Genomic DNA, 21,398 nt, shown 5'->3' on the forward strand with positions numbered 1-21,398 from the left:
TGCTATTTTAAATCATTATTTCCTTTAAGCAAACAGCAGATAGAAGCAACTTCCTTTCCCTAAATAGGGCACAACAAGAGCTTTCACTCAAAGCCAAAATCAAAGAGCGAGCTGGATTTGCTGTTGGACCAGGCTCAGATGTTTGGATAACGGGTGTTGGTGTTGGCGTGGGTGCACTTGGACCCACGTGCACTGACAGTGGCCCTGGGGCGACGCCCGAGTGTGATAAGCGACACCAGAAAGAAGGAACTGAAAGAAAAAGAGCAACTTTTGCCTCCAGGTCTGTGTCTCGCAGTCCCTGAGCACACGGTGAATTCTGCTGGGGGAAGTCTTTCCTTACAACTGCTGCATTGACAGGCGTGGGAGGGCTGGAAAAGCGTTGGGTGGAGCTCTGCATGTTTACCGTTATTTATCCTTTGTGTTTTCCTGGTGCCAAGAGGCCCCAGGTACTAAGCAGCCCTTGTTCAAGGGAGTGCACACACACAAGAAGGCAGATTTCTCCCAAACCCATAAAAGTGAAAAAAATAGAGGCTACAGATACATTATCGCTGGATGAGGGCTCACCCTAAACAGTTATCTGTAATATAAAGTGATTTAATTCCAGACCCAAATGATAAACTGACAAATTTCATGGCCCAGTTTCTATTCTGGAGCTCACTGAGGCTCGTTTTTTTTGGGAAGGATTGGAGGAAAACGAGCACTTCCCCCTCAGATGTCCCCCGGGAACGCACACATGATGCAATCTCTCACTCGCAGCATCCCTGACACAGAAGTACAAACGGTGACATTTCCCAATATCAAACAGGGATCGGAGGGGAGCTGCTGAGATCAGGCTCTGCTCTGATCTAACTTGCATCTCACCAGTTTAAAATCTTAATTGAAATGCTACTTGAAAGCCTCCCAAGCGCAAGGAGGGGAGATAAACCCAGGCAGTCGCCCGGAATGCCAAAGCAAGGGGAAGGAAAACCAAAGTGCTGTTTTTTTCTGAAAATATAATTTTGAGCTGCCAGTCACTGGCAGGGGTATGGACATGCTCCTTCTTCGGAGAGGAACAGGAGGGAGAGGAAAATCATCTCCCAAACTTGTTGTGAGCAGCAAGTGTCAGCCAGGCAGCAGTGCTGCCACTCGTCCTTTGCCTGCTGCCTCCCTCATGAGTTTGGGAAGAGGGAGAGGAAGGAGAGGAGGGGGCACAAGACCACTATGTATGATCAAAGGTAGATCTGAAAGCCCATAGCACTGCTCACTGGATGGCACATCGTGATGCACAATGCACAGGGCTGGTCCAACCATTCCCTCTGTCCCGTGGTGGACAGAGCGCTCCTGCACGCACGTGCTGCTGCATTCCATCCTGCTAGTGCTTCCAAAACACTTCAAACAAAATAAACCAAACACAAAGAGAGAGTTTCGAGGACCTGTGAGCCTCTAACAAACTCAAACACAGAGCACATCTATGTTTGATATGGAATAATCCCGCCCCACGGCGCTCGGGCTCACAGCAAACACAGGAGAGATCTGCTGAGCCCCTCTAACGCCTCCTGCTTCGCTTGCCTCTGATCCTCACGTTGCTCATTTCACGAGAGCGGGAGAGACTGAACATAAGTATTGATTTGGGGGAGAATGAAGCTTCCAGGCCTCATTTTCCACGTGTATCTGGGAATCATGGTGAAGTTGGAGTGTGCATGATCCAGTGGTGTTTACAGCTGACTTTGCCCCCCACCGCAGTATCTCTGCTTGGGTACACTGGCCCTTCCTGAGATCAGTGCCCTGAGAACTGGCTCTGTGGCCCAGGGCCCCTCTCTACCCACACCAGCTCCCTGCAAGCCCTGCAGCCCAGTCAGGCAGCTCTTCCGCATGGGAGTCAGGGCAGGGAAAAAAAAAACCAAACTGGCCAGGAACCGACTAGTTGGTAATTACATTTTGCAACATCTGCTACTTGCTACCATTTGTTTTAGTATTTCTACTTTATATGTTGGAACACCGAATTTTTGTCATCTGGAGCTGCTGAACTGCCTTGGAAAAGAGCTCCTGCTCGACAGCAGTGGCAGAGCAAGCATGGCCAGAGCACCACATCACACCAAAACCATGGCAAGGACCACTCCGAAGCCACACCAGCCTGCCTGCTGCTTTTTTAGTGGTTTGGTTATTTTGGGTGCCGCAGACAAACTGTTCATTTGGGAACAACAGAGCTTAACAACTAACGAGGTGTTAAAAGGAAGCCGGGCTTTCATCTGCAGGCTGTGGTGCGGCTTTGATGGGGCCGGGAGAACAGCTCTGTTCTAAGGGGGATAATAATTATGGGTTTGGCTTTGAGAAGTCCAGTGGGTTGGATCTTCACAGGCTCCTGGTGCTCCCCTCCCCACCTCCTTGCATTTCGACTTCAAAGCAGGAGGGAAGAAGCCCCAAATAGCATCATTTTGTTGATCAAAACCCCGCACTAAACACTGGCCCAGATGAAGAAACCAGAGAGGAGCTTTTCATTAGCGGCAGATGAAAACGACACCTCTCTCGGGCCCGGCCGCTCCCGTCGGGAACAGCGATATGTCACCGGCTAAGGAGCCGCTCATCCCGCCCGTCTGCACAGGCAGAGGCAGGAAAGTGTCTTGCTCTGGGCACCGACATTTAGCAGAAAATGGGTTTCTTTCATCTGCCCAAGTAAATCTCTTCCCAACACTTGTGAGCCTGATTGCTGCCAATTTCCGCTGCGGACGCAGCCGTTCGGAGGGAAGGCATTAGGACTAAGAGATACTCATAACATTTCAAATGAAGCACTTTCCTCCCCCCCATCCCACCTCAGGCTGTGTCTCTTTCAGTACTTGGGTATCTATTCTTTAAGAACAAGAGATATTTCTCCGCTTGAGCTCTGTCCCTTTTTTTGCAGTCCCTGTCCAGACACAAAGGCGCTTTTGCTTGGAGGGATGAGTTCCCTTTGCAGCCGGGGCACCATATAAATATACAGTCACGGAACCAGAGCAGTTAGGGGCAGAAGGGACCTGAAGGCTCACCTCATTCCAACCCCCTGCCATGGGCAGGGACACCTTGCACTATCCCAGGTTGCTCCAAGCCCTTTCCAACTTGGCCCTGAACACTTGCAGGGATGGGGCAGGCAGAGCCTCTCTGGGCAACCTGTGCCAGGGCCTCCCCACCCTCACAGGGAAGAATTTCTTCCTAATATCTAATCTAAACCTACTATCTGTCAGTGTGAAGCCATTCCCCCTTCTTCTGTCCACTACATGGCCCTGGTAAATAATCTCTCTGGACTTGCTCCAACAGCTCCATGTCCTTCCTGTGCTGGGGACCCCAGAGCTGGAGGCAGCACTGCAGGTGGGGTCTCACCTGAGCGGAGCAGAGGGGCAGAACCCCCCCTCACTTGCTACCCATGCTGTGGGATGAGCTCACACAGTTGGTTTCTGGGTGCCAGTGTACATGTCCAGCTCCTGTCCAGCCTCTCATCCAGCAGCACCCCCAGATCCTTGGCAGGGCTGCTCTCCATCCCTTCATTCCCAGCCCAGATCCAGGTACAGCACCAGCACCTGGCCTTGTTAAACCTCATGAGATTCCCACGGGCCCACTGCTCAGCTCTATACTCGACTATATATACTGTAATATATAGAGAATATATATTCTTTTGAGACAGAGAGAGAGCAGAGGACATGGAGCACCTCTCCCCAGTGCTGTGCAGAGCCACAGTCACTCAGGGTGCACACGGGCGCCAGGCTACAACCATTTTCCACTCATCCTTCTGTGCCTGAATATTGCCACACATATGTTATGAAAAATTACCCGCTGCTTGGAGAGCTCAGAGATACAATAAGATCCACATCAACATTAATGAACCCCTGTCTCTCCTGCGAGAGGAAGCTAATGTAATAACAGCGTTATATTCGGCAAACAAATGCTTGAGACAATTTTTTTAAGCACCAGACAGTAAACAGGACCGAAAATATCCTCATGAATTACAAGAGTCTAAAATCCTCTACTGAGAAATTAATTTAATAGCAGTAAATACTGGAGCAATTTCCCCCATGTGAAATGCCACCACCACGTTCAGTTAAAAAGCTTCATTTAAGCAGCACGTGGGCACCCCGAGGGCAGGGAAATGTATTTCATCACCTAATGGTCCTTTGGAAAAGGCTTTGTCCCTCCTGTACCAGCCCTGGGTGAGGGATCCACCTTCCCCCGTGGAATGATCAGGGTGGGGAAGAGGGAGAGCATGCTGGAGGGACTCAGAAGGAGAAAAAACCCCAAACAACCTAACAATTAGTGAACAAACTGCAGGTTTAGGGAATTTCTAAAATTTAGCCTCCCTGGCCAAAAAACAGACATTTCCAGGCAGCCCCCACGTTCGTCTGCCACAGAAGAAAGGGAACATGGCGCCAGGGCTGGTAATTCCCATTGATTTTTGGAGGAGGCTCCATCCCCTGGAGGGGCCTCGTCTCTGAGAAGCAGCATCTGCCGAGATCTGCGATCGGCGCCCGCCTCCTCCAGCCGTAATGAGATCTGGGAGCGGCTGCAGGAGCCGGCGCCGGCCTTCGGGGAGCACACGGGCTTTGAAAAGAATGATGTTAATCAGAGTAGCCTTCTCCCCGCATCTGTTCGGCTGTTATTGCGGGCAAAATTAATAGGTCTAAGGAAAGATCCGATCATAACGACAATCTGGTCTGCGCAGCGGGAGATTTTATAAAGGAGCTGAACTGCGGCTCATTGAAAACACTTAAAGTAATTAGTTACAGGGCTACTCGCTTTCTTTCCTTTTAATAGTAATAATGGTTATTAATGTTTACAAATTACAGCGCCTTGCTGGAAATGAAAGGCTGGTTGGAGCGGTTGCCCAGGGGAAACAGGCACTCCCAAATTCAGCCTCCACTCTCCCTTGGAGATGGATTCTCTCCCCCGGGCCAGGGTGCCACTGGAGACGGGTCCCTCCAGCCAGGCTGCGGGCATGCCATGACCAAGGGCTCACAAATGTGAGTCATTACCAGCCCAAAACAGAGGCTTGGCACCGAGGAGCACTGGTGTGGCCACCCCTTGCTGGCACACACCACGCTCTCATCTGCCGAGCGCCAGGAACGGCGAGGAGAGAATCACACCATTGATAAATATGTAGGAGAAGCTCAAATCAACCTGAACTTTAGGAAAGAAGAAAGATAATTAAAATATAAATAGACATGTTTGTTTCAAAGATTGATGGCAAGCACTCGACTCAGCCTGAAGATTAATCAGGGAAGCATAATTATGCCTTTGCACAAAAAAAACGCTGTTAAACCCCCTCCCTGCCCCAAACAGCGGAGGAAGGAGGCGGCCAATGGTGCCAAACTGCACGTGAAGCTGAATTTCAGAGGACAGTTCCCTGGCATGGGGATGCTGTCACACTGGGGCCGATGGCTTTGCTCCACTCCATGGGTTTTACAGCAGCTTCCCTCATTTCCCCAGAAACGCTTCATTTCCACACACTGGAAAACTCTAATGTGCTGGAATTTCCTTGTGTCTCTGTGTCCCCCTCACACCTCCAAAGCCATTTGTAGGGATGCAAGGCATTACCCCAGCAAGGACATATTTTGTCCATTCTCCTTTCCCTGTAGCCCCTGCAGACTCTCCAAGGACACTTCAAGGCACAATTATGGTGCTAAATGTTATTGCCCGAGCTCGTATGACCGGCTCATCATCCTGGGGGTGCTGCTCAGTGAAGCTTCTCCGTAACCCCATTACACCCTGGGGCTCTGGGGACCGAGGCAGGAGGTGGATGTGGCATCACCAGCCTCACGTTCCTCCCCAGTAAGGGATCACATGGCCAGGCCAAGGCAAGAGATTGATTTGCGGGAGCTGCACGTGTGTCTCAAGCCATGTGTGACGAGCACAAAGATTTGTTTGACATCTCTTTCCACGCAAGGTCAAGTTGTACTCAGCTGCTGCTGACTCAGGCAGTTGGGACACTGCAGAGCTCCTGGGAGGGTGGGATGCTGTCTCAGCAGGCCCAGCCACCAAAGGCAAGATGTTTCCCTCTGTGCCACGTCCAGCTGTGCAACATCAGCCCAGCTGATCCCACCAACTGGAAACATAAGAAGAGGAAATCCTATGCAAACAGCAAATGTCTTCACAGCCTTCAAGTCAGTCTCTGTGAGTGGTTCCTGCTCCGAGGCTGTTGCCCCGGGCTGTGCACCAGGCACTCGCCCCACGGGTCTCTCGTTCACCAGCGGGTCCAGGGTCCCGAGGGAGCTCCCTATCCCATCACAAGGCAGAGCACGTCCTCGGCTCCTCGCACGTGCCAGCTGGGAGACGGGCCTCAGCTCTTCACATTATTTACTTTTTATAGACAAAGCTGTGACCCTGGTCTCCTTTTTAAAGCTTATCCATCATGTACTTCTCTCCTCTCCCTCTCGGCATCCAGCTGACAGGACGATGGTGTGTGGGGAGTGATGCAGGATTTATCCTGCAGCATCAGCATGGGGGATGGAGTTGGCATCTGGGAATCCCTCCCTGCCCTTCCCAGTGCAGGCAGCAGTGGGACCAAGGTCCCACCCCCCACACTCCTCTTTACAGAATGCAGGAGATAAGCAAACAGAAAGCCAGGGATAGTGGGAATTTTTGCATGGCAATCAAAAAGAACAAGCTGTCATTGCCTACCAAGCGAAGCCAGGGAACCTTGAGTGCAGTACATCGAGTGCTTTATTTAGAGTATCTGGAGAGAGAACAGGTAAAATAGCTGAGTTCAGGGATGAGGGCATGATTCCCCTGGCTTCTGAGAGCTGAGACTCTCCATACGAGAGGTCAGAGTGATTTTCATGAATCAGAGTAGTGATGCCAGATGCTCTCCTCTCAGCTGGAAAAAGAGGACTAAAAAAGCTCTTTTCCCCTTTTTTAAATGGCTCTCCATCTCAGAGAGAGCCCATGTCATCCCTGGGCCCTCAGCACTCACACTGCACCAGGGCAATCTGATGGGATCCCACGGGCCTCGAGGGGGGGCTGCTGGAAAGAGGGGGCTCTGGTGCTCCCCCTCCTCTCCTGCTGCCTCTGTGGTGCGGGGGCCGTACGTGATGGGGCATCATTATTCATGTACAAACATATTTATAATAAATACACACACACACACACTGGCCATTTGACAGGCAGCCTCTACACCAAAGGCAGAGGGAAGGCAGTTCCCCCTCCATCCATGCTGGGACATGAGCTCACATGCTAATCTGTCATTGTCTTTTCTTTCATCTCCAACCAAACCTCGGAGCTGCTCTGTCTCTGCAGAGGATGGGATGGAAATGCTACAGGCTCACAAGGCAGATCCCTGCTTTGTCTGGTTCCTTCTTCTCCACGCATGAGGATGTTGGAAAACAAAGTTAGACATAAAATCCTCTAAATTATTTGAAGAAGAAAAAGGCCTGAGTGCGTGCCAGGCAGCTTTTAGGGGAGTGCAGGGAGAGGCAGCCCAAAAGCTACTGCTGAGCATATTAAAGAATGGCATTATCAAGTGGAACAGACAAGACATGTATATAATGCATAAGTAGTGTTTGCTGCTTCTCCAAACAACTCATAGATCACCAGGACACAAGCTCCTAGGAAGAGCAGAAAGGAAAAGAGAGAGGAATGCACGATAGCATCAGAAGAGACGTGTCTGCTGCCAAGGAATGGAAAAAGCCCCAACAAAGCACAGGATCTGGGCAGACTGGCAATGCCTGCGGGTCTGGGGACAGCTGGAGGGAATCAGCACACAGGAACCCACGAGCCCTGTGCTCATCCCAGCGTGCCCTGCCTGCCAGCGTGGCTGTCCCTGGTGCCACCCGCGGTACCGGCGGCGCTGGCCCCAGGGCCTGGCAGCTCAACACCAACCTGCCCATGGAGTGACCTTCGCCCACTGAGGGATGTTTTCAACAACTCATAAGTGTAAGGAAAGTTCACTTCCATTCTCATTTAGCATATTAAAAGGGTATTATTGCTACAAACCAGAAGCCTAAATGAGCCCCTGGTTGCAGCTTTGGACGAGGCTTTAGACTAAAGGTGCAGGGCAGCGATTAACACGCAGCACAAAGCATTTATCCTTCCTAAACAAGGCCAGGCACGCTCTCCCTCATGATAAGCAATGGAAGGACCATAATGAAGCTGCACAGAGACAGAGGCAAAAGGCACTGGGGAACAGTGTGAACCTGGTGGCTGTGGCATCTCTGTGTCCCCCTGTTCTGGACTAGCTGCTGTTTGCAGCTGCAGCAGCTCAGCTTGTGCCCCAGACCCTGAAGGGCTGATCTTGCTCCTTCAGCCTTTATCAGGGCCTTCTTACTTTTGGCAGATTTGTAAAGCCCCCTTCACCAATAAAACAGCCTTGTGCAATTTCATCTCTCCCCTCCTAAATGGGTTTCTCAGCCCCGGGGGGGCCATGGTGGCTCCCAACTCTGCTGCCCTCAGGGCAAACAGCCGTGAGCCAGGTCCGAGCTGTGAACCTTTCCCCCACCTTATTTCTGTGACAGAGAAAGGGAGACAGGAGGTGGCAAAGGTCCTGCTGGTGCAGCGTGGCAGGGAAATGAGATTGTTATTATTTGTGGACTGAGATGCTGCTCACAGAGCTCTGGGCTGTCTGAGTGTCTCTGATGGGAGGTGACCGGAGAGGTCCCTCGGAGGTGGCTGTCCCCAGCTCGTGACACTCCAAAACATGCTGGCACCTCTGGCTCTTCTCCCTGCTCGAACACAAGGGCACCACAGGAGCGGAGCCTTGGGAAGCTCCTGCCATGGAGAAATCAGTCACTTTAATTAGCCCTTGCACTCCATTTATCTCCATGAAAGGTCCCTGGCTCCTTCGGCGCTGACTGGCAGGGGGAGCAGAAAGGAGCAGCAATGATCTATATATTTGCTTATTTATTTCACAGCCTGCCTCCTGCACCCCGGGCTCTCCTATAGCTCATGAGCTTCCAAACTCTGCTCCCCCAACAGACAGAGCCACAGGGCTCCTGCCTGGCTGCTAGGTTTGGTGTTCCTAGAGCGAGGGCAGGAGCTGAACCAAGAGGATCCTCAGAGGTGCTGGTGATGCAGGGAGCAAGGACAAGGCTGCTCTCCCTGGCCACACATGTGGGCCAAGGCCACAGGGATGCAGTCATGGCTCTTCTCATGGAGAAGAGGCAGCAGAGTCCTGGGAAGAGCCCAAGGGGCTGCTCCAGAAGCCTAGCCAGGAGGGAAGGTGGGGTGGGGTAAGTAGATCTGGCCACTGGCACCAGGGCAAACACTCTCCTGCTTCACAGAGAGGGAGCAAAGAGGAGCTACGTGCTGAGAAAGCAGGAAAGGAGAGGCAGGGAGAGGGCAGGGAGGGCAGTGGGGCTGTGTCCCTGTCCCCAGAGCGCCGCTGTCTGTGTCAGCCCCGGCAGCTGGGAAGCACTTTCTGCTGTGACAGGGTTTTTTCTGTGATTGACCCCAATTACAGGAGTCAGCCCGCACGGGCTGAGCACGTCACCGGTGTCAGCCCAGCAGCTGCTCGGCGCCTGGAAACGCAGCTGCCCAAATGCACACAAAATGAAGGGCAGGAGCCGGGGGTAAGGGCAGCTGGCACGGCAGTGGATGCTGAGAGTGGTGCAGCATCCCCGGGAGAGCCAGGCACGTGCAGAGCCCCGTGCCCACCCCACATCAGCTCCCAGGGCCCTGGGCACCCCCCAGCGCTGCCCTGTCCACCCACACTTGCCAAAACTTGTTTGTTTACAGCTTTTCCATTCATTCCACACAGTTTTACTACTTGCACTGTAATGTCACAAAAGCAGAAAACCAGAACGTGAGTGTTCAGGAGCGATGTAGACCCCACACCCCACAGCGCCGGGTCCAACTCCAATGCCCACTGCCCCCCACTGCCCCCCATGCACGGCAAGGGATGCTGGGAACAGCCATGGCACAAGTGGAAAGCCTGGCCCCACTTCCCAGTGTGTGGCCACTGCCAGCAGCACCCAGGCTAGGCTGCGGCAGCACAGGGCACAGCCAGGACACATCTGCCTGGTGTAAGGAGCAGGAGGAGGAATTGCTTTTTTATTCATTTCAGGTTTTCTCTGGGGCCTTTGGGAGCACAGGCTACAGCAGAGATCAGCAAGCTGCTCCCCAGAGACCGGCTCTTGAACACAGAAGGGCTGTGCCCAAGTAGTTTCAAGACCCCCAAACTACCATCTCCAGTAGCCCCTGCCAGGGCAGGGATTATGAGTGATGGGAACCAGCTGCTCCAACTCAAACCATCGTGCTGTGGAGCACCAAACCCAGCACGTTAGTCCATTTCCCCAACAGCAAAGGGCAATAACAAACAGCAATAACAAACGTTTATAAACCTTCGAGGGTAAATACACTTTCCCAGCTTGAGTTTCTTGTCAATAACCTTGCAGATAGGCAAACAACTCATTATATAGCACAGAGATACAAAAACTGGAATAACACCCACACAACAAACTTTCCCACTGCTGCTGGACCCACCCACGTGTCTGGCTGGAGCAAGAGCCTCTGGACAAAACCATCTCATGTAGCCAACACATTCTTTGCCTTCTTTCTACTACAGTCACTCCTTAAGCTCCTCAGCAAGATCAACAACAGATGGAGTTTAGTCCCAGCTCATGGACTAAAGGCCTTCACCAAATAACCAAACCACTGACCAAATAACCAAATAACCAAACCAATTAAATTTCTGCTGCAGAGAAATAAAGACCAAGAGACTCACCCAGGGTCCCAGTTGAAGGCTCTGGAGGAACACCATGTTGCACCCAGCTCTGGGGAGCACTGCCAGGACATAAATAACTTCACCTGCGTCATCACTTCCCTCGTTAGCTGTGCCTCATTAACCACCTGCCCACACCTGGGGCCCTCCTGCTTCCTCACCATCCTCGGGGGTTCAGACAACTTCTGCCTCCCCATCCCCTTGTCCCATTGTGTCTCCTGGTTGGGAACGCTTCTCTGCCCACACCACTCCACCTGTGTTTGCTGTAGCACAGAAATTGTGCTCTGCTCAAAGACCCAATTCTGTTATTATTTCATTTGGCTGTTATTAATACACGATTTGATTCCATTTGTTCCATTTTACAGCTTGTCTCTTGCAATTGCCTGGCTTTAGAAACAGTTTTATCTGAGCAGGTGAGGCAGATTATAAATAAATGTTGTACTGCACTTTGTATTTTAGGCAAATTTGAGACTTTCCTGATTAGGTGCTTTCACTGGAGAACCTCGTTCCGTTGGATAATTGCAACCTCGGTTCTTTATCCTCCCCTTTTGTTCTCTTCCCCCCTTGGCAAAGCTGCAATCTCGCACGAGAACATCAGCAGACAAAACCCTTGAAAATAACTCTCCAGAAGAAATCTCATTTACTTTTTAATCTGGTTCGGAAATTTGCCAGCAGAATTTCCCCCGACAAGCAGAGCCATTTATTCCTGGTTATCACACCGGCCGGATCCTCACTCCCGGTCCGGGTAACGCAGCAGGACAGCGGAGTGTGGAGAGATGGAGACAGAAATATTTTGGTGTATTATTTATTTGATACAATCTTCCTCCCGATAACATCAGCGAGCAGAGGACACAGGGACGACCTTACCCATTCCAGCTGCTTGCGCTGAAGCACCACATGGATACAGAGTCTCATTTCCCTCACTTTGAAAGGTTTTCCTTTATTTATTTATTTATCAGTAGGCAACACAAGCACCCATACCTATGTATATAACATCCCTGGGAGGAAAGAGCTGATTCCTGTCGTTTCCTCTTGGACAAGGAGGGTTTCACTGCATTAGTGACCAGAGGATCCTCTTCCAAGGGACAGTGATGAGACAGCGCTGCTCCCTGAAGCCATTATGGCTTTGTTTAATGATGTGTCTAATGAATGTCCACCACAAAGGCCACGAATTTGTTCCATGTGGCATCTTCGGGGGCGAAGCGCAGAGAAGGCACGTGTGTGCCAGCACATGGAACACTCTGGTCCCCAGGGAAATCATGAGACTGAAGCTGGTGAGATCTGGAGTGATGTGGGCTCTGCTGTCACCCGTACCCCAGAATAATCCTTGTTCCCTGCCTTTTTCCTTATGGCCTCGTGTAATCCAACTGCAGGGACTGGGGGGCTCCAGCTTGGTGCCTGTCTTCTCCTGGCTACCCCTCCGTGCACTGCCAGCCACTGCCCCTCTCAGGCTGGAGATCTCCCTGCCCTGCAGCTTCTCTCCATCAGGTGGATTTCCCAGCTGAGCCCAGCGCAGGCGCTGAAGTTTCTGTGTAAAAGTTTCTGTCTCTCACTTTTCCTTCCCGGAACGATGCCTCCTGTGGGAAGTGTAAATACAGAAAGATGACAACGTGTGCATTAGTGCTCGTTAGAATGTCATCATTATATCCTGCAAAGTGTCTGCTGAAGGGATCCCTGAAGGACACTTAGAGATGGAGCAGCTGCTCCGGATTTGTTCCAGCTCACATCTCAAAGAAAATGACATTGAGATGAATTCGGCATCGCCAGCGGCTTCGGAGCAGAGCGGGGCAAGAGAGGGGTGATTGCCTGCAGCCACAGGTCCAGGATGGACCTGAGCAGGCTCCACCATGCCTGGCCTCTGCCTTTTTAGCATTAATGGTGTGCTGAGGGTCCTCACAGCTGAAGGGTGGGATGGAGGGATGTGTGCCCCATCAGCATTCCAGCCAGCTCTGATGCTGGCGTGGGATTCACTGCAGGGAGTGGATTCTTTGAGGGGAAAACCCAAACCACCACCCAGATGTCTAGAAGATAACATACATCTGATCGAAGTCTCAGTTGTATTTTAAGCTGGATTGTCATCTGCTGGAATCAGAACAACCTGACTTATTCCTTCAGTGCAGTGAGCTGGTTTGTACAACAAAAGCTTCACTGGCCCCAGACCCAGGACAGTACCAGTCTCTAACCTGTCTTTGACAGCCTGATGCCAGGAGAGAGGGGAACGCAGGACTGATGTGTCTGTGTGACAGCCTCCCCCAGCCTGTTTGCTTTCAGAGAGGAAGCCTTGAAATTGAAACGCAAACAGTCCCAAGGGCACTCGCTGCAGGAACGAGGAAGGTTAAGAACTGTGATTGACCACGAGAAGATCCAGACTCTTACACTGCTGGCAGCCCTCACACACTTCCCTTGTATCTCTGCCCAGCAAATAAAGAAAAAAAGCATTGTCTTCAATCCCCCATCTCCCAGGAGCTCCCATCACGTCAAGCAGCAAAGCCACAGACAGAGTTTCTTCACTTGACAGCAGCAAACAGCTCCTTCCCTGGGAGGGGTGTTAGGGCTGGGGGGGACCCCTCCTGCACCGAGGCCACAGAGGCCTCTCCATGCCAGACAACACCCAGGGAGGCAGCAGAGACCAGCTCATGTTCCCAGTTTGCATTTGGGTGTGTAGGTCCCAGACCTATTAATATTTTTTTTACCTCATCTGCCAAAAACTCAGCCTGCCTTGAATGTGTCCTTCCTCTTCCTCGTGCCATCAGCTGTCCAGCTGCTCAGGAACTGCACATCAGCAGCGTGGGTGTGTTCTGGGACAGAGGCACAGCCTCTGAAGGCATTGCCCTGTTCAGGGCTGGGCTGTCACAGGGTCCTCAGTGCTGCCCCACAGCCCCCATGTCTCTGCCTGGGATCCAGCAGTGAACAGCAGGATGGGGGCCAGTGGGGCTGGGATGGGTAAAACACCTCGGAACAGGATGTGGGAGGTTTTGTTTCACCTTCTGCTGGAAGAGAGTCTCCCCAAAATGGGATGGAATGTGTTGGGAGTGGAGGACCAGTGCCACAGGTGGAATTTGTGGAGGCAGAGGGAGGGACAACAAGGGCTGCCAGGAGCTGGAGAGGGGATGGTGCCAAGTGGCTGCTGCAGTGATGGATTTGCTGTGAAATTGTGTCGCTCTGGGAGGAGGCAAATAGCCAGAGCCAGCTGAAAATTTTTCAGAAAACCAGAAAATTTCTATTTGATCAGTTCAGATCCTGCTTTGGAGAAGTGAAGGAGCGTGGAGGGATGCACGTCAGTGCTGGCACAGGTGCTCCAGGGTGGTGTGCTTGGACCAGGACCCTCAGGTGCCACCATGATGCAAATACCTGCGATGGCTGCAGGTGCCTCCTCCACATGTGGCACACCAGAGCAGTGCTGGCCATCTGTGTGGGATGTATGTATTATATGGTACATGTGATATTATCTATTATATCATGTATATCTATTTTTATTTACATGTATATATGTACATGCATACAACAACACCTTGCCCAGCAAAGACTGATGTATCATCACTGGCACAGGCAGTTCCTTACAAGGGACTGACATCTCCTGAGGGTGTTTGGGGACCAAAGAAATCCAGTGGGATTTCACCCCCCTCAAGGTGTGAGGGGGTAAAAGGCCTCGTGCCTCGGGCACTGACAATGTTGGGACGGGCAGCCTTAGGGGCGATGCCCCCACGCTGTGCTCTGAGCTGGAAATCAGGTGCTTCACAATCACTGTGAAGGAAGTTCTCCTTCCAACGGGCGCTTCCAGCCATCAAAACATTGAGTTTCCCGGCTGACATCCACCCTTTAACAAATTTCAAGAGAAAAATCTATTTTGGAATGAAATATTGCCGTGCCGCAGCCCAGCAGCGCTGAAACATTTCAATCCTGCTGCTGCATCTCCTCCTCCTCTCCCTTTTCCTGCCTAATGCGAGATGAGCAAGGGGTGCAGTGGGTGCCAGCCCAGCTCTGACCTGAGGTCTGCCGAGGCCACCAGACTGTCCCCAAGGCTGGGGTGTCCCCACTGCTGCAGAGAGAGATGGGGAGCATGTGAGAGGTGTGGCCGGGGCAGGGGCCAGTGCCAGAGTACCAAGGGAAAGATATGACTCCCAATACAACACAGCAAAGATGCAAGAAGACTCTGCCCAGACGGCTGTTGTGCTGGAAACGAGCCTCGTTTGGGGTTTCTGTAATGATTAGGAACTAGTTTAAGCTAAAGGAGCTGGAATGAGAACAGATGAAAGGCGCAATCTGCTGAGCTTTATGGCATCCCTGCGCTGGGCGCCGAGCACGCCCACGGTGACTTACAGCACAGCTGACAAACAGCGACTTGTTAAGCTGCGGTGGCTGGATGATACATCTGAGACTTAAAAGCACAAACAGAGATTCACACCAGCCCTCCCGAACCCAACACAATTCCCCATATAGGCAAGGCCTTCTCTTCCATCCTCCCTGCCTGTATATATATATATATATCTATATATATATCTCTATATATCTATATCTCACTGACAGACCAGCTCCCCCTCTCTGGGTGCAGCACTGCCACCACAGCAGAACCCACCAAAAACCTCTCCAGCATCAAACCCAGAGATTTTTACTCTGATTTTTTAAAGCACACGCCCGACTTGGTGCCTGCAGCCTCCCCTCTATGCAGCAGAGGGGAGACCTCCCCGAATAGCTGTAATTTCTTTTTAGCTCAATTATTTCTGCACCATATTGTTTGCAACAGCTGAAGCCAACGGTGCCGTTCACATATGATGTACTCCGTGTCAATGCCCCGTGAAATATTAAAACTACAATGCTCTGAAGTCACAGAATCATAATCCATTAATAGCTCGCTTCATCTTGGCTGCAGAAGATGGAAGAATATTTCTATTTTTAAACAAATGTGTTGATTCTAATGAAGATGGGCTCTCCTGCCACTGCAGCTGCACACCTTGTTCTCCACTGGGGTTCGGGTTGGAGGGAGCTGCTGACAACTGTTGCATTGACTCTGCATTTACCTGTGTCAATACACTTGGCTTTATCACTTTGTTTCTGGTTAATTTGCAGAAATATGTTTTCTCCTGCATTTTTCCAAAGCACTGCATTGACCAGGCTGAGGACTGAGAACAGTGAGACATGTCTCTAACTCCAGTTCTAACTTCCCAATTCCCCCAGAGTCTGAGAGGAGTGAGAATTGGGTAGTTCTCAGGGGGAATCCCACTCCCTACATCCCCATAACACCACTCTCTTGGAACATCCATCCTGTGGCTTGACAGTTGCACACTCTCACCTTCTTTTCTTAATAAAGAGACCTTTTTTTAATGCTTTCTGGCAAATTTGCATATCCCTCCTCCTCTCCTTCCGTGCTTAAGCTCCTGAAATATAATAAATATTTCACTTTCAAATCTAGATTCATTAAAGGATGCCCAGGAGGGAGAAATAATAAGATCTCACTTTACAGCCCAAATAAAGCATAGAAAGACACAGCCTATAATGTATATTTCAGGCTTTAGGTTGAGATAACTCAGACATCGCTCCTGGTTAAGAAACATGGATGGTGCTGTGTCAGCAGCTTGGATGAAAAAGTATCTCCTTGTAATGTTTTATGCCTTTTGGGAATGACTCCCTGTGACCCTCCACTGCTATGAGCAGGAATCAAGGCAGCCCAGAGCAGCAGCCCCTCCACTGAGGGAGAGCTGGGGTGTTCCCCTGTCTCATTCCTCCACCCTGCACTGTGCCAAGAAAAGGGAAAATCGGAGAAACATAATTTTTCTGTCATGTTTTCTGACCAGAGGTGAGTGCCTTGCTCCATCTGCTGAGCTGAGCAGCAGCAGGGCTGAGTGGGCTGGGAGTGTGCCCAGGCCAGTGCCTGTGACAGCACGTGTGACACCACCTGTGACAGCCTGCCCAGTGCTCATTTATTGATAAGAACCATTTCCCCACTAATAAAGGGTAAATAGCTCAACTTTTCACTGCTAACACAGCGTTAGGGCAGGACACACTGATGGAGAGGGACCACATGGGCTGCTGACCCAGGACAAAGGGACAGGGAGCGAGTTCTGACGGGGCTGAAGTGCTCCATCATCTCCCGACAGAAGGTACTGGGAGCAGCATATCCAGGGACATGCCTGGTCCTGCCACCACTGATGCCATGGGGAGCCTGGGCTCCCATCCTTTATCCTCTCCAGTGGGCCATGCTCTGCCCAAAGGAATCTGTCTCCACATCTCTGCCTCCTCAGCAAACCAAGACCCGTGGGAGAAATTACAACTGCTGGAGAGCTGCTGGATTTTCCTGGACACTGCGGGGTCTGGTGGAAGCAAACGAGACTTTTGAATCAGATTCTGCAAGGAGCAGAGAGCCTGCCTTCCCCAAGATGTGCCACAGACATCACTGTGGCTCAGCTTCAATCACCCAGCCCCAGTGGGGCAGGACATGATGCAGATCTCAAGGGAGAAGTGCGGTGCTCTCAGCTGGCCTCTCCTGCTGGCACAGCTGCAGGGCTCACCACTGCTCCTTCCTCACCACTGCTGCTTCCCCACCCCATCCATCCTCCCCTGCATCCACAACACTCATATCAGTTCCACAATTTTGCAAGGGAGCAAATAAGCAGAGTGGGGTGGGAAGGAACAGGGGAGATCCACAGGGATATGCTGCAAGGAAAACACTGGTAGTGGGATTTTTTGCTGTGATTTTTCTCTCCCGTGTATACTCCTGGCTAATCCAGTAATCTCTTATTTATGTGCAGCCTAATTAAGGCTGTGAGTAGCTTGATCTTTGTTTACTTAAGTGCATAGCAGAAGATTGCCAAGACAAAATGAAATCAGCTCCAGGCAGGCAGGGCTGTGTGTGCTCAGGATGGCACAGCAGGGGCTGGGAGCTGCCCTCCTGCCTCTCTGGATGGGGATCACATAGGCTGCTGCATCACATGCCCTGTTGCTAATTCAACCTTATCTAATAAAGATTCAGATAAACCAGACCAAACCAAACCCTGAAAGCAGCTAATGGGGTGTGATTAGTGCTCCTCAGCCTCTCTGTCACCTGTTACCGGCAGGACCTCGCATCCCCCTGGCCTTGCTTGGCTGCAGGGCTGCACAGGGAACACCATGCACAGGGGGTGGGGAGAGAATAACGTGGCTTTAAATCTCATCTCTGTAAAATAAAACCATAGTTGGGCTGGGACCCCACTGAAATCATGACACAGATGCCCACAATCTGCTCTTTGAGATCAGCCTCCGCTCTCCTTCTCACCACTCCCCATCCACGCTGGCTCAGGAGGAGCTGTGCTCCAGTGCTCCAGGAGGGCCAGATCCAGCACCTGCTTCCTCATGCCATGGGGCTGATCTATCTGGACCAGCACGTGAAACCTGACTTCCATGAGTTACTGCAGGGGAGGTGATGGCTGATCTGTGTGAGTAGCTGGGCACCAACGGGACTGAGGGAGCTGCGAGCTGCCTCTCGTGGTTTAGACCGACACCAGGGGAACAGATGAAGTATCCACTCATGGCAATTCCCATTCACTCAGCTGCTCTGTCTTAAAGGGGAACATGGATAACGCCGCCTTTCCGGAGCGTTTTGGGTGAAATACGCTCTCAGCATTGCATACATTATGATTTTTACACTTACCACACTGGAAGCTTCCTCTCCTCCCATCAGCCCACGGCAGCAGATCCCACAAGCTGAGCCAGCTAACGAGACTATTACATTTGCAATGTGCACTGCCACCCTACGTCTTCCAAACCCTCTCCAAATGGATCTGCTTGGACCCATTTTAAATATAAATATTGCTGGGTTCTGTGCTAAATGTGTACGCAATGCATTTTACGAAACCTTTAACAAATTCTGTGCAGAAGAATATGTTTTCCCATATGGGCTGCTTAAAGAAAGGCAGATGTGAGGCAATCCAAATCCCTCGTATGCTTCTCCTCCTTCTCCCTTTCCTTTTGGCAAACTAACTCAGGCAAAGACAAATATTGTATCAAAGAGTTATGGAAATAAACACGAATGTAGCTCAAGGGCACAAGTAAGTTTCTGGAATATTTTCTCTGTGCAATTAATAGGTAACATTGCGGGGGGAGCACAAGTACCCAAAATATGCCCGAGGAAGGTAATTTTATTGTGCAGACGGTACTCTGGGAGCCACGGAGCGAGCTGTGTTAAGCAACATTAGTCAGGGTACTCTTAATAGGCTGCGGAGAAAGATGAGGAAACGTGAGTCAGAAGTTGAGGGAGAGCAGGTAACACCGAGTTGCAGGGAGGGGATATGAGCACTGGGCCTGCTCCGTGCAAGATAACGAGAGGTGGGAGCCACATCAGGGGTTCAGGTATGAGGGGCTGGAGAGCCCTCTGGAGCAGGCAGAAGCACCTGGAGGTGGCACTGCCTGTCCTGGACCCTGCTCCTGGGAAGGATGCACTGGGACAACTGCCAGCCTTACCATGAATTCTGCAGACACAGGAACCCCGCGGCCGGTGGAGCGTGTGCTGTGTGGGAATTGCTCATCCTGTGCCCAGGGCCATGTAAAAACAGATGGCAAAGATTGCACCGACAGAGAAATCAGTGGTGCTTCCCCCACAGTGTCCGTGGTTGTGCCCAGCACAGCAGGGCTCCCTGGCACCCTCTTTCCATGGGGTCCTACGGCTGAACCTGCTGCTGAAAAGCACTGAGCCAAAAGCAGGAGGCCAAACGCCAGCACCAAGCTGTATCTCACTACAAACCCCATGTTCTTACAAGAAGAAAAGGAAATAAATATCTGGTTCTTCTGCCAGGTTCCTCAGTTCATTAAATAACCCACAAACATTAAACCAGATGTTGTGTTTTATCGCTTGACTCAGATCATTATGACTTTATTTCTGATGGACCTGGAATAAATGAAATGCAGTTATAAAGGTTATTTAACTATTAAAACAACTATTAATTAAAGTTTGCCAAGTCATGGGGGCCCTGAGGACAAGAGGCAGCTAGGTAAATGTCAGTTATTATTTAATAAGTCCTTGTTGTTGAAATACGTGACACGTGAGCTGCATCCCCAGCAGGAGCTGGGAGCTCACCGGTCTCTGCTATAAATATTTTGCCCGGTGTTTGCAAGGAAGAAGAAAGGTGGGAGGTGATTTAGAGCCAGGGTTGATGCTGCCAGGGACTGAGGGCTCAGTGAGCAGAGCAAGAGCAGGCGCAGGGAGGGTGCCAGGTAGAGCTCAGCTTCCCCACGAGCAGCTCGGGTGAGTGGGGGACACAGAGAGGGCTCTCATTGCCTGTCCCGGGGTGACCGAGGACATGGATGTCACAGCTGACTTGCACATTGGTGCCCGTGTTTTGGGCTGCCCTCAGCTCACCACTCACTCCCTCCCACTGGGCTCCTGCCCCCTCCAGCCTGGGAATGCCATGGATCAGGGCTCTTTCACATTTTCTGCCTACAAAGCAAAGACCACAAGCACTGACCTGGGCTGGAACCCTGAGAGGATAAAAGGTGGCAATAAATTGTGCCACAGCAACAGCTGAGCTCATCCAGGATTTCCAGAAACTGCTCTAATGCCACTAATTAACAGAAATAATGCTGAATAAGCTTCCAACGCATCGGAGCTCGAGGAGTAAAAGACTCCACTGAGCTGGAACCCAGGAGGAAGAAATATGGAACTGCTTTTGCATGTTATCCTGTAATTAGGGCTTGCTGTAGCTTTGTCCCCATTCCCTGCATGACAGAGCACACTCAGTGTCCCGCTGGTGACACGGACTGAGGGGAATGGCCACCTCACAAATCCCCGCTTTGTACACATGAACAAAAAAATAAAACAATAATCTGATTCTTTTAAACATGAGGGAGGAGAAGAAGGGAGACAGAAATGAATATGGAGCAGCGAGACCAAGCATTAAATGGGGATGAAATGCTGCCAATGTTTTTTTAAAGACAAACCAAGAAAATGAAGGGGCTGCACGCAGCTGCCACACCGCAACAATGATCGCTCATCAAGTCAAAGTTTCACTCTAATCAGTTCAGTTGTTAAGGGGAAAAAAAACAGAGCAGTGCTGGGCTGTCCCCTGCCCCAGGATGCCATCAGCCAGGCTGAGCCCAGCTTGTGAGGAGCCTGCTCGGGTGGCCAGACCACCCCAGACTTGAGAATTCTGCCAAGCACTTTGGAATCCCCAATAACTCATTGCAGGGAGTTTCATCCTATTCAGGAAAGTGTTGCCATAATTTTTATTTCCCCTACCTCTTCTCTGAGGTGTCTCAGTCAGAACTGAATGCTTGTTTTCAGGTGAGAAGAACCCATGGCATTAAACCAGGGCTGGGTTTTCCCTGCTCTATGCTTTGGAGATAACTATATTTCTTGGCTTTCAGGTTATTGATTTCCTCTAACACAGCTGTGTGTCAGCTTCCTGAGATGACAGGGTTAACCAGAACACAGACATTTGTGCCAACAGCTCAGGTGCCACCTCCTGGCCAGGTACTTCTCACCAGCCATTAGTGGATGTCCTTAAAATTTCTCCATCTTCTTTAAACTTGCCTGCCTGACACAGCCGTGTGTCATTGCAAATTCCGTTCCTTCACAGCTTATTGCCTCTCTAGATCATTAATGACTGCATGGCAGTCCTGGAGCTGGGGCAAATCCCAGAGGCTCACTCCCCTTCGTGTCTCCAGCCACAACTTATCTGCTATTCTCTTTGATGCCCTGGCCAGCGAAACAGCGATGAAAGCCCCCACAGAGCCCTTCCTCCAGAAACAATGGGAAGAGCCACGTTCCCACACAGCC

The sequence above is a fragment of the Lepidothrix coronata genome, unplaced genomic scaffold, assembly GCF_001604755.1.
Source record: "Lepidothrix coronata isolate B3197 unplaced genomic scaffold, Lepidothrix_coronata-1.0 Scaffold27, whole genome shotgun sequence".
NCBI lineage: Eukaryota > Metazoa > Chordata > Aves > Passeriformes > Pipridae > Lepidothrix > Lepidothrix coronata.